The 14,090-nt window shown below is 43.0% G+C and overlaps 1 protein-coding gene across 3 annotated transcripts in view; it reads right to left on the bottom strand.

Moving 5' to 3' along the window:
• The window catches only part of BTBD7 (BTB domain containing 7), a 60,464-nt gene extending 48,827 nt beyond the window's left edge, over positions 1 to 11,637 (bottom strand). For 2 of the 3 annotated variants that reach the window (XM_029996082.2, XM_029996088.2), the window contains exon 1: positions 11,495 to 11,632. The gene's annotated coding sequence lies outside the window, so the exon portion shown is untranslated. Of the gene's footprint in view, positions 1 to 11,494 lie in introns of all 3 variants that reach the window. The other variant, XM_041127111.1, reaches the window with a different exon arrangement.
• Positions 11,638 to 14,090: the final 2,453 nt, after the last annotated feature.

Below are 14,090 nucleotides of genomic sequence, written 5' to 3'. Positions count from 1 at the left end.
TATACCACCATTCTTTTTGTTCTGTACACCATCGTCTCCCTGTATCCTTCTGTCATCACACAACAGCACATTTCACCCAGGCAGCCTTTTCTCTTTGATATAACAAAAGTTTGAAGTATCAGTTGCCAGCATCATCTCTTCTACATTTAGGACTAACAGATTCATCTATTTACAACAGAAAAACTGGAAGGTGGAACATGGAAAGGTGTGGTAAAGAACACAAAAGGTAATCTAGTCCAGTCCACGAGACATGTAAGTTTTATTAGAGACATTGATTTTTTCTCATTCAAGAAAGCATTAAGTTACAGCCATAAAACCGACAGATTTCAGCTACAGTTTAAACAGAGTTTCTACAGTAATAGTCACAAGCCACAAGTCTTGGATCCAACCAAAACACAGTTCCAGTCTGGATTCAAAACGCATTATTCGGTGTAGGCAAAACCAAGTTGGTTCACTGACACTGTGGTTCCACGCACATTTCTTCAGCAGCAATGCTCACCTCAGCTACTACCACCATCTTCCCAAAGCTCCTCCATCGTGCCAGCAACCAACTCAGGGTATTCTCTTCTGCAGGACTTTTCTCTCCAGTGTAATTAGCTCCCTGCACCAGTTTACCAAATGACCCAAGGAATGTCACCAGAGGAGGGAAGAACAGCAAGAAAAGGCTGCTTGCTCCCCAAACACAACACGCAGTTTGACTAATACTCTGTTGGCATAGCCTTCAAAAAATAAACATTCCCAGTCCCATGCACTCATTCCTACAGCAGAGATGTCCCCTTTCATTCTAGCAGACATTTGGGAAGCCACATTAAGTCCTATCAGGGACCTGACTGGACCATGTTTGTTTTCAGCTGATCCTCTGGTATGGCTGCAACAGCCACTGCCTTTAAGTACAGAATTCAGTCAACTACCACTTTCAATGTAAACATCTTGATATAAGTGGGTAGCTAAAAGACCACTCTTGCAATATGCTATTTCTCCTACACAGCTCTTAAAAATTAACAGTAGGAAAAAGATTACCTTCAAATTGTCTGCAAAGCAAGGGGAGTCCTAGCAGAAACAGCTAATTTACACAGCAGTAACTACCACTACGATTCACCATTGCAGTGCTCACTGTATCTAGCTAGCTGAACTGCTGTTTCTTCTTTAGCCCGTATTTCTTTTTCTCTGTATTTGTGCAGTTTCTTCCTCCCTTCAATTAGGCCTTGGTTAACAACCCTTCAGATAGCAGCCATTACTACTGAAGAGGTCCATGGGGGGTGTTGCTTTTTTGAAGGCTTGGAAGACTTTAAATTTGCAGTGACAAAATATATGTGTCTAGGTATTAGTCATATGAGGAAAAAATAAAAAGCCAAGCCTATGTGCATTTTAATACATTCCCCTCAATCCAGCAAACTCCTCCACCAATGGGGAGAAGCCAATGGTATATGCAGGACTCCCTGCCTGTCAGCTCTTCACAGGTACATCAGGGTGATCTGACACTACTAGTGAAGTCAAACTAGCAGGGAACTGTACCTTCCCCTCACTCTGCTACTCCAGTCATGGGGTCTTCCCGCTTACCCTCACACTACATAAAGAGATTATATGATCACAGAACAAGTCATTTCAGATGGCTGATCCATCACTCCACTGCTCGAAGGTGTGACAGGTAACAGACAGGAAAAAGGGAATTCTTGCAGGTTGGTCTGACAGTCAGCCACAACTGGAACAAGAACCCAGAGTTCTCAATATGAAGAGAGCAGGCTATTGCTATTAAACTGCCTCATGACTCCACTAAACTATACCGTGGTAGTCATCCTTTTCATCGTTCTCTCTGAGCTCATGCTCAGCCTCAGCAAGTCACTCCAGCCCGGCCCCAGGCAGACAGGCAGAGTCCTCCTTTGCAGCCACTGTTTCTGAAGCTCAGGTTTCAGTGTTGACACTCTACCTCTTCCCCTTGTCTCCTAACATGCACAGTCACTCCCAGGTCTACTCTGCTCACTGAAGCAGGCAGCAATACAAAATGAAACTGGAAAATTCATCGTGCGTGATATTTATACAACAATTGACTTATTTGAGAGCTTGTAAACTGGTTATGGACTGCTGCCACCCTGAGCAAGTCTGAAATTCCTGGTTAAACCCACAGGCTGTTTTCCCTTTATTTAGATGCTTCTAACATATAAAACCACAACTAACACAGTGATCTTACACCTGTTTGTATAAATCAGTTACCTCTGTATATACTAAGATTTTAACAGTTATTTAAAAGCTTGCACATTTAAAAGATTTCTCCTTTGGTTGGGGCTCTTCTATATGGTCCATTTAAATTCATTAACTTCAGCAGAAAGTTTAAGAGCCACACTGACTTCAAGAAGTAACATTTCTATCATAACATCTGAAGCCAAGAAATCTTTCTATGCCATACAATTCAAAGACTTCAGCCATTTTAAAGATTGATATTTTAGTACACGCACATGAGAGCATGTATAGTAGCAAAATACACTAGTATTGCAATACTGCCACTCACAAGCAAACTCCAGATACTTCCACAAACTATCAGAACCCTCAAAAGTTACACCAGTACCTCTAGCTTCAGTAGTTACCTTCAGTAATACCTACATTTAGATTCCATGCGTGTAGCGAGAACTAAATGATCACAAACTTTGAGGTGTGTCCTCCCAAAAATACAGAAATCTATTTCAAATGAAACAGAAAATACACTTTCTCAATGATTAAAGCAATCAATTAAGGAAGGAATAGCTTAGTCAGAAAACCAGTCTAGTAGTTAATCTACAGTTAAGTTGGAGCTTTGTTTACATTCTCCCATTGGCAAGAAAAGGAAGTTATGTCTTCCAGATTTCCTGCAACAAGCTCCCTCTGCATTTCTAAAGTATTTATTTTCTGTCCTGTAACATGAACATGCAAGTTTTACAGAACAGTCAAAGGAGCATCACACACGTTGACATAACATGTTGTTCCTAAAAATGGAGGCACCAATCATTTCCACATTTAATTTATTCAGCAATATCTACAGCTCATGTACGCAGACTTTTTAAGATTGCACAGTTATGAGAGCTCGTGGGGTGGTTTTTTATTTAACTGTTTGCTAAAGCAAATCTGCCCTTTGAGCAGACTGATGATATGCCTTAACTCTTCCTTCTCCCTCCACAAGACTTGAAGCTTTTCAGCTGCCCCAGAACATCCAAAAAACCAGATTTTTTTCAAAGAAATCAAAGAAAAGTTTTAGAAGGAAAGCAAAAGTCTGTTGGATTGTACTAATTAGGAGATACACCATTAAAGCAACCCATTGCTCTTAATCTCATTTTAGACCAAATTTTGTTCATCTTTCTCTCTTCTCCACAACTGACCTTGATACTACTACTCTTTCACATTCAAAGCAAGGGCAAAATGCAGAAAGGAAAGCCTTTGCCAGTATGTGCTATATTTACCAAACCTCCTTTGATTCCTCCGTTATCTGAGAAGTCCATCAATACATGGAAAAAAGTCAACATTACCACCAAATTCACTTCTCTCTCTACCCAGATGATCATTCCCACTAAACTCTCCGTTCTCTACTTGCACATTCATATTCAATGAACAAGAACAGTTTTTAGCTGGATCAGTTTTCAGATTAACAAAAGGTTCATTTTAACTTAAAGGAAATGAGTTAATCTTGTATATGTGGAAAAAAAGAAAAGGCAAGTTCCATTTCCTTCCACATTTAAAACAGGGATGAAACTCGGATTCACAAGATGTTTAAATAAGCACTCTCACTACTGTTGAAGATCACTAGTGCTTAATACAGCCTTGATGCAGGTAAAACCCAGTCACAAAACATGACATTTTTTAATTTAATTCTCCAGAAAAATAAGTTGGTAGCTAAAAACAGAATGAGGGAAGAAGGGAAGACAGAGAAAGGGAAGTAGATCCCCAAGATGGTGGTAGGGAAACATCTAGATCAGCACAAGTCTGTTAATCCAAAGTGGCAAATTTTGAACCAATAATCAGCTGAGGAACTATGCAGCAACAAAATTACTTTAGATGTTCTCAGTAGAGAAACTCAAACATCTTGAGAAACTTAGAGCAAGACAAAACAAATTCTATTTTCCTTAAAATGGCAGAGCCCTGAGTAGTATGGACAGATCTTTTTCAAAGTTTGCTTTAGGACTGTACTTCTCAGTAACATCATTTTCAGAAGCCTTGTAATTTAAGCATGAAACCCAACTTCAAATAGTAAATATCCAGGTTACAGCATCAAAGTTGTTGGTTAAATGCAGTTAAAGACCAGCAGCTTTGATTCAGTGCAGAAATACGTACAAGAGTCACTTTACCAGGGGTTACCAAATCTTCAGGTTTGTGTCTAGAACTACAAAGTACTATCAGAGAGGAGATAATCTTACACTGTATGGCAACCTTACTATGCTAGAAGGATATTTTGGCATTTCAAGTCCAAATGCACATTTCCAGAAGTCTTTATTAAAGGACTAAAGCCTACAAAGATTTTAATGACCAAGTAAGAAGCAGGAGGTACTTTCTGATCCAAATAATGTATCTTTTTATAAAAAAATCAGGGACAGAAAATTATTCTCTCAAATATTATCTTCGGCTATACAAAAAAAATTCAGCCAAGTTGGGATTTGAGAATCTGAGGCAGTAAACACACATTCTTATCCAAAATTTAGATAAGGTAAATCCCCAAATCACTCATGAAAATAAACTGCAGAGGAGATGGAGATACTTAGTACATTGGGAAGGTGGGGAGATTCACAGTGACCAGCAACTCCTCATGCTGTGCTATACATTCCTTTGCAGGAACTATTGTGCTTACATCCAGCTCACCACTAACAACTGTTGCCTCTCAGGAGCTGAAAACTACTGACACGGCTTAGATCCTTCTTCATTCAGTATCAGGGCCATCACTACATCAAATAATACACCACCTCCTGTCTCGAGTGTGCATTTTGTCAAATCAGCATTCTTCTACCATGCTAGTGCCTGAAGTACAATAACAACCTATTTCAAAAACTTCATAGAAGTACCTCATTACAGACTGACAAAGATATCTTCAACTTAAAACGTGAGTATAAGCAATTCGATTGTATTTCAGTGAGCTGTAGTCACTACTAGAATGACTTTAAAGAAATGCATGAACTTATTAACATGATCTTCTCTGCCCACATTCTAGAGATTTTATATGTATTTCATTTCACCTCTCAAGACATCTGAAATTGAGATGCCCTTTAGAGGGTGAACCAAAGTACAGGACATCAGCTTTTAATGTATTCCCATGCTTGATTAGTCTGATTTTTTTTTTTTTAAATGGATAATACAAAATTCCACTATGTCTATGCCTACACTCCTCCCTTCTCCAAGATGAAATCTTCTGGTCATTCAGTTAAATATCACAGGCAGCTTCAGAGGTTGTTAACCTTCTATGTATTTTAAGAAACAGACATCTGGGAAAGAAAACCTCTAAACGCCTCCACTTACACAAAGTACTCCAGCACAACCTCATATTAAACACTAGAGAGTTTACATGGATTAGCACTATAATTATCACAGCAGCAGAAAGGCTTCAAATAGGACTTGCATCTTCCTAGATGAAGTCAAAGATCACCAAATCCACAGCAAACCCAGTTCCTCAGTTCCGATAGTCAAGGAACCACCCCCCCCCCCCCCCCCCCATTTAACATCAAGAGTCATCATGAGAACAAAGCTAAAGCAGAAGATCAAAAAAGCTGAAAGAATAAGGCAGCACCAGTCCAGAAAATATTGTCTCATTGCATTCTAGTTGGATTTGTTATTTCAGAAGGCTTTTTAGTCAGCTCTCAAGCAGCATTTCCAATATTGGGGTCAGGAGAAAAAGTATGAAAAGGAACTTTCATCACTCATACTGATTATTTTTAAAGCAATTACAATAACCTACCCATCATAGAAGTGTTTTACATACCTCACTGCAGCACAGAGATCTGGCATAGCAGATGATAAACAAAGCAGCATTCCAATTTCTTACTAATGAATGCAATGTGATCTACCTAGTCACCCAAAAAATACTTCAATTTGCATATAAATAGGTATAGTTTTACTAAGGTTTGATGCCTTCACAAGACCTTGGTATTCTTGCTCTTTGTATTCCAAACCTTGATTCAAATCTCAGTTCTGGACTATAAGAAAAAACAGTCTTCTCTGACCCAAAGTAAAGCCTAAAACACACACAGATGTATTTTGCAGCTCTTGATGACACAGAGCTTCTGCAAGTACTGGGTCACAAAATAATATGCCCAACTAAAAGACCAAGCAGCAGTCATTTACTACATTGCTGTTTCAACCAACTCCTTTGAGTTTAGCCATCATTATCATCAGAAGTGTAAAATGGCTTGACAGTTATCCTGAAACAGAGTTTTAACAGATCTTGGAAAAAGCTTCCAAATTAGAGAAGAATCTTGCATATAATTAACTAGCTTGATCTATCTCTAAAGCACTTCTTGCTAGATAACACTGAGGATCTGAAGTGATCAAGAACGCCAGGAAGAAGAGATTCATCTTAAAAGCTGCAAGGTAGCACACTGAAATACTCATGTATCAAAGAGGACAGAGTAGAAATAAAAAGGCTCTTTAAGAAGATGAGGAATGGCAGTAACAGCAGCACTAGAAAGATTCTTTAAGAGAGATTTTAAAAAATTAAATTCTACCCTTTACAATTTACTATAGTGGACTGGAAACAGGATATGATAGGTAAGAAAAGCAAAGATGGACAGAAAAAGAAATCCAGTCTTTCTAATACAGGAAGAACTGAACATACAATGAAGTTTGAGTGTCATACAGAACATACAGTATAACCACTGAATTCAGACAAGATTTGATGACAGAGATCAAATAGGATTTACAAAATGATCAGACATTTATACAGATAACAGCTAGTGTTAGAATGTCAAGTTTGAAAAATAAAGCAAGATCTCTAGAAACTGATTCAGGAAAATGTTACCCTCAAATGTTACACCCCCACACCTTACTGAAAGTTTTTTCTTCTTAATCAGTTTTGACTGCTGTTAAGTTTTTTTGCATGCTTTATCACTCTGGTATAACATAATTCCTATTTTTCATTTGGAGAAATAGTTTAAACCCACTGATGACAGAAAAGCCCCAACAGGCTGAACACATGCTTGCAAGCCCATCAGTTGTTAAAGTACACATTCAGTAGTGTTCAGTGTAACCTTGCATAACACTTAACACCCAACAGAGCAATCAAATCAGATGTAAGTTTAACTAAGTATACAGTTAAGTAAGTACTTCAATCCAACACACTTTAGGCAACACAGTCTCACCCCCAGGTTCCCTTTACCAACCTGACCTTGCCTTTACACTGTGCCAGCAAACAAACCTTCCACAGCAATGTGATGACCCAGATCAGGGACCTGATCTGAAGGTATTTTGTGTTTTAGTGGTTTATTTTTCAGACAGATCAGTTTCCTGCAATGCTTCAGAGTGAAGCCATATAAACAGCTCTACCAACACAGCTGAGGCGACTGTGCAGGAAGCAGGAAAAAGCAGCTGTGGACTGCAAGTGTTTAAGCCAGTATTGCCACTAAACATCTATCAAGAACCTCACTAGCATCCTTATAAAGCAAGAAAGCTATCTGCCATAGTCCCAATGACAGAGAATGACAGACATCAGATCCCCTTTAGTTTCAGGTGAACTTGTGACATGATCTGATCTCTTTGTTTCAACATTGGAAACTAAAATACCACAGTCAGATAATAAGATGAAAGCATAATGCTAAGACTTTACAGAACTTCAGACAGCAAGGTATGAAATGTGTTGCATATGCCACCATTGATATTCAACTCCTTTCTATACATTTTTCCTCTTGCCCTTTTCTACTCCCCCAAACACACAATTTTCACTGTTTCTACATAAAACACACAGGGATTTCTGATCTCCTAGCATCCATTCATTATACAGAAGGCATCATTACAATTGGCACCCTTCTTGGGAGACATGCAGGACAGACTGGATAGGCACAAAATGCAAGACTAGCATCAAACTTTGCATCTGCAGTTCGTTCTTGTTATAGTTCAGGCATACCAGTAAGCCAACATATGAAACAGCATTCTAAAAATCCACAATAGCTTTTGTCCAAAGATTTAAAGATACATTGACAAGCCTTATTCTTCAAAGAACCTGGGTAATGAAACAGATCAATGACTACATGACTCACTGGAAGCTCACCTAACACTCACATCTGAACTAGGATTCCCAGTCTCCACTGCATGCACATTAAAGTTTGTGCATCAGTTTGCCAGACTTGTGTGAAAAAACAGTACAAGCCACTGATCTGGTAACAGAAATCAAAACTTATGTAAACACATTCAGAAAAAAAATAAATTTAGAGTTAAGACTGAAACTTGCAGTTTTATATCAATATTTGCCATAAAAGCAGTCAGATTCTCATTAGTATTATTAAGAGCATAGTTATTCCTTCTTAAGAGCAATCTCACATTTTATCTATACATCTTTTCTTTGATTAACGTGAACTAAATGCAGTCCATGTGATATGTCTGTAGGATGTTTTGATTCATCTTACTTTTTGTCTCTGAAAGGCAGCCAGCCACAACTATCTTGGACATCACTGTGCAGCCAAGACATCAGAATACACTCCCCTTTTCTTGCATGTGGTCTGGTGTGTCAAGACTAAACTAGCATCAGGGTGGCAGGAGGGACAGGGCTAGTGTCACACCTCCTCCTACGGCCACGTGCAGGACCACAAGACACCACAACGCCAATGCAGCCTGCAAAGCAGGACAGAAGAAGACGTTGTCCAAGCCTAGAATTCATTGCCTACAAGCCTCTTGGTTAATTGTCATCAGTGACAGCTGTAAACCTGACATTATGTATGCAGCAACATGAAAGGCCGCTTTCAGAATGAAGACTCAATATTTTGTTAGTCTATTCATCAAGCTCTGACAGCCCCACTGAATTATATTCAAAGAGCTGGCTGCAAAGACAGCACATTCTACTATAATTTAACAATGAGCAACATACCTTCACAACACAAAGTTTTGAGCTTCTCGGACAAGCCTGAAAACCAAGAAGGGGGAAAAAAAAAAAATTAAAAAAAAAAATCACTATGACAAGTCCATGCAAGTCTTCCAGGAGAGCTTATAAAAATAATTCTATTCTTTCATGTATGACTCTTTGCAAATCAGTCAATGCCAGCTGTAAGCATTACACCACTACTGTATCTATGACTCAGCAAGGGAATCTAGACATACGAAGAAAATTCACTTACATTAGTAAGAGGCAAGGATTTAAAAAAAGCCAGCAATTACAACAGTGCCACAGAAAATGATCCAAGATGACTCATGTCTGTGCTCCTTATATGTTTAAACACACAAAATTAGATTAGAATGTCAAACCCATTTATATATTGGCTAAAGTTTGAAAGCAAGTAAAACAATGCTTAGCACAGCTGAGCCGAAATACAAAGGACTCAATAGCTTTTTTCATCTCCAAAGAACAAAAACAAACACTGGCTGTACATTCTACACAAAATACTGAACTCTATTTCCAAGATTACCTGTACGTAGTCCAACTATGCGAGTCTAACTTTAAATCTGAATAAAAACCAGAGAGCAATCAGCAGCTTCATGTTGTAACTTAAGATACAAGCTTTATTCGCCAAGACAGTCATCAGAGGTTTACATATAAGCATGAACAGACAGTAACTTTTACACAACATTATTTGATGCAGCAAAGTAGCAAGTTCTTAAATGGCTCAGTTATGCTTTGGTCCATCAACTAAGACTAGTTAGAATTAAATTATTCCAAGAAGGGAGAAAACATCACAAGCCATACCTTTCCAATACACTACCTTCATCCTGATATTCTACAAAATAAGCACTCAGACCTTGCCTTTTAAACACCACAGTCCACAAAGTCTGTGCATTACTAAAAAACACTTGTTTCACATCTTCAAAAAAAATCTCTATAGAATTAGTTTTGTTGTTGGCAGCAGACTCTTAGTCAACAAGGGGAAGAGGGGAGAAAGGAGAAAGAAATATTTTCGTTGATTTCTTAAGAAAAAGGTTCAAACAGAGAGAGATCTAAACGCACTGGATCTAAAAAGGAATTCCCCTTCCTGCACCTCCCCATGTAAAGAAGCATCCTAATACAGCACTAGGATGAAAGTGGTCTGCAGGTTACATCTGAAACAATAAAGGAGAATCCTAGAAGACTAATCCTCTTCCCTAACATCTTTCAGACAAAGAGGATAAACTTTAACTCATTGAGCTTCTCAGTGCCTCGAAAAAAGTTACAAGCACTAAAATTTTGTATCTGAGTTTCTGTTTTTATTTTCTCCATTTCTAAATGAAAACAGAGCATGCAATATGTGGTAAAACCTGAGGTGACCACATCCCAGTGGTGTATCTGCCAAACACTTCAGAGTGGTGTATTACGTTACACTGGTTTGGAGCAAAGCCTTGAGTGATGCTGCATTCCCTAAGCTAAATTCCCACCCAAATAAAGTATCATTGTATCAACACGTATTTTATTATCTTACTACCATATTTTATGTTAGCACTTGACACGAGTGTCATCCTTCACCCAAGGGCCTCAAATGGGATGGCAGGGGAGAGCGACTAGAAGCACGAACCAACAGCAAAGCACTATCCCAACCGGCAGCAGGAACATTCCAGAGGCACAAGCACGCACATCATCTACAAAGCTCTCCAAGTTTCTCCAGGAACACCACGGTAACACCTACGTGGAGCAGAGCAAGACGAAGCCCCACACCCCAGGGCGGCAGCAACCTCAAGGCCGCAGGAACTGCCAAGGGACGGGCCAAACAGCCGGGTGCACAAGCGGCTGCCCCGCAGCCCACAGCGAGCGAGGGCGGTCGCTCTCGTCCTGGCCGGACACAAGGGGAGCACGGCAGCAGCGGGAGCAGAAGCCCAGCCCCGCACCGGCTCCTGCGGGAGGCGACTCCAACAACCCGCCCGAGGGTTCCGCGGGGAGCGGCGCCGGGGCCGCTGCCGCCCAGCGCCGAAGGGCCACACCGCCCCGGCCGGGCGGGGAGCGCTCCGCGGGGGAGGGGGGCGTTAAGGCAGGACCCGACGGCGAGAAGAGGCAGAGGCGAGGCCGCTGCCGGCGCTGCGGACCGGGGGCCGCTGCCGGCCGGGCCCGGCCGCCCGCGGGAGCGGCGGGACGAGAAGGGCCGCTCCCCGCGGCGGGAGGCCTCGTGGGGCGGCGGGGGCCTGCACCCCAGCACCGCCGCAGCGGCGGAGCCGGCGGCGGAGCTGCGGGCTAGGAGCGACGAGGCGGGCGCGGGAGGAGCCTGCCCGCAGCCGGCGCGGGACGCTGCCGGCCCGGCGGGGCGCGCACCCGGCCCCAGCTCACGGGAACCCCGCCGCGGGGGCGTCGGCGGTCTCGCCCCGTCCCACTCGCCGCCGTGACACCGAGCCCGGCCCCCCCTCCCAGCCCACCCTCACCGCGCGGCTCCCCGTGGCGCCTCACCTCCGGCAGCCGCTCGCCGCCGCCATCCTCCCCCCTCAGCACCGCCCACTCCCTCCCGGTCCTGCTCCGGCCGCCGCCATTTTGATCCGGAGCCCCAGACTCCGCCGGGCAGGGGGGAGCGGGCACGGCGCCTGCGCGGCGGCGCTGCGGCGCCCGGGCCACGTGGTCCGCGGGGGAGGGGCGGGGCGCCGGTGTCCCGCCCGGAGGGGGCGGGGCGGGGGCGGGCTGCGCCTGAGGGGGCGCCCGGCATGGCGGGTGGGCGGGGCGGTCTCTCGTGTGGGTGGTTGGCTGGGAGCGGCCGGGCTGCCTTTCGGTACCGTCCTCTGTCACGGCTGTGGCGGGGGAGGAGAGGAGGGCGGCGGCGACGTGTGGCGGCACCCGTGGTGCCAAAGGGGAGGTCCCGCGTCGTGGCCGGGGGCCCTCGGCAAAGCGAGCAGAAGGCGTCACTCTGAGAGCCTTCGCGGTTTCCAGTCGGCCCGGGCTTCGGGGGCCTCGCCCGCCAACCGGCAAGATGGAGGGTGGGCAGGACGGGCGGGCGAGGTGCCGTGGGGCTGCCCGAGCGCGGAGGGGCCCCAGCCCGCAGCCCTGGTGTCGTGAGGGAGAGCTGAGGCCGGGCCTCGGGGGAGGCTGCACGCCAGGTGTGCCCCTGACACCAGGCCCCTTCCCACACGGGCGTGTTTTGCTTGCTTTGTGTGACAGATCTCACGACCTTGTTACACGCAGGTACAGAGGTGTCTGCAATAGAAGTGGTTTGTCAGCACACGTTCTTTGTCCTTGGAACTTCCTTAAGCTGCTTACGTTAAGCGTATGTTTAACTCCTTGCTTTGCCAAACTGCTGTGAGCTTATTACAGACGCAACAGTCAGATTCCAGTTTTATTGTTCGTGCTACAAATACCTACTCTTCACCTGGAAATAAACTCCAACCACCTCCCCCATTTCTGATAACCTCTCTCAGCGTCAGAAATCAGCATTTCACACATCTAGGTGAAAGTAAGTGCCAGCAGTAAAAACGTTTGTAGCTTTTTGCACTGTGCTGGTACCACTCCTGCTACGTTTTCTTCAAAGAAGGGTGTGTGTAGATAACAGTCAGGATCAGAACATACCAGCCACCATGTCTATATAATCACTGTTTTCTAAATCAGAGAAAGTGACCAAAAATACATGTCGAATTGTTATTAGAACAATAAAACCACTTAAGTAAACCAAACTACTTGTGCTCTCTAAAAGAACTAAACACCATGTGTCTATGTATGAGAGGGTCTGAGAAAAAAGTTTCATGTACAGGCCAAAAATCTGATGAATTCACATGGCAAAAAATATTCAGCAAGCTGAAAGCCACATCTGTGATCATTCTTGGTTGGTAAAGGCAAGCTATGACTGATTATATCCCCTCTTGACTTTGCTGACAGTCCATTTCTGGAGGGAAGCCTTCCTCCCACTTGGCATCATGCTATCCTCCAACCATCTCTGTAATTAACTTGCCTAAATGCAGCAGACCTCCCTAACTACCACTTGGTGTAACATCCCATAATGCTGAGCAGCTTACCAATAAGCTAGGAAAAAACAACCTCTAATATATTTGCCCATGCTATTGACTGTTTTCTTGCTGGTTTCAGCCTAGAAATGGAAGAGAAACACAGTTAGTTGGGCTGATGGACAGTATCTTGTACTCCTTGGGGGTTTAACCATCTTAGCTGTTTATATGGTCTCCAATATTGTAGTGTCCGAGAAGCACAACCTTTGACTTCCATATCCTGCACAGTAGCAGATTGAGATGAGGGAGGTTTTATAATTGCAATTTAATAGATGACACACTGTCAGGGTTATGCTTATATCTGTTCAAGGGGGACTATGCTCTGTAAATAATATGTCTTTGCAAGCTGCTGTTGCTGTTGTCAGGAGAGCTAATAAAACTGACTGGCAGGCAGAGCTCAGCCTCTTTGAGCTATTGCCTGCTAGAGCCTTACCATCTTCTATTTCTGTCTCTTTTCTTGTGCCTGTCCTAACCCGCTTTCCATTCCCTGCTATTAGGAACCACAACCATGGAATACCACATACACAGCGTTCAGCTTAGTTCTATTTTACCCTGGTTTTCTGTAGGAATGAGGTATATATGATCCTATTGCTTGCCTGTGCATATATGGTTTTAGGTCTATGACCTCTGTGGTAAAAATTTTTTAACTCATTGATCCTTTTCTCATTCAGGTCCTTACAGATGCTGCAACTACAGAAAAGGCTTTGTTTGTCTTAGCCATCAAAGTCAAGCAACCAACAGACACAAACCTATAGGAAACTAAACTGCAGTAGTTTTAATGCGCATGGAATTGTTAATTTAAATATATCTGGTAGGAGAAATGGTGGCAGCTGAGGTGCTTAATTATCAACAGTGTGAGACAACCCCTGCCTTTCTATGTCATTCATGATTTATAATACCATTGTTACAATTTTAGCAGTGGCTTGCTGAGACCAGCATAGAAATAAGAATCAGCTGAAGTTAAAGAAGTAAGATTCAGGACACAGAGCTTTCAGACTGGTGGGAAATAGTATGCCAACTTGGTTTTCAGATGACAGGAACTAGTTACGAATTTGTTGCCA

Source organism: Aquila chrysaetos, chromosome 2, assembly GCF_900496995.4.
Source record: "Aquila chrysaetos chrysaetos chromosome 2, bAquChr1.4, whole genome shotgun sequence".
Lineage (NCBI taxonomy): Eukaryota > Metazoa > Chordata > Aves > Accipitriformes > Accipitridae > Aquila > Aquila chrysaetos.
The sequence above is the reverse complement of the archived record's forward strand: the minus strand, read 5'-3'. Positions and strand labels throughout refer to the sequence as shown.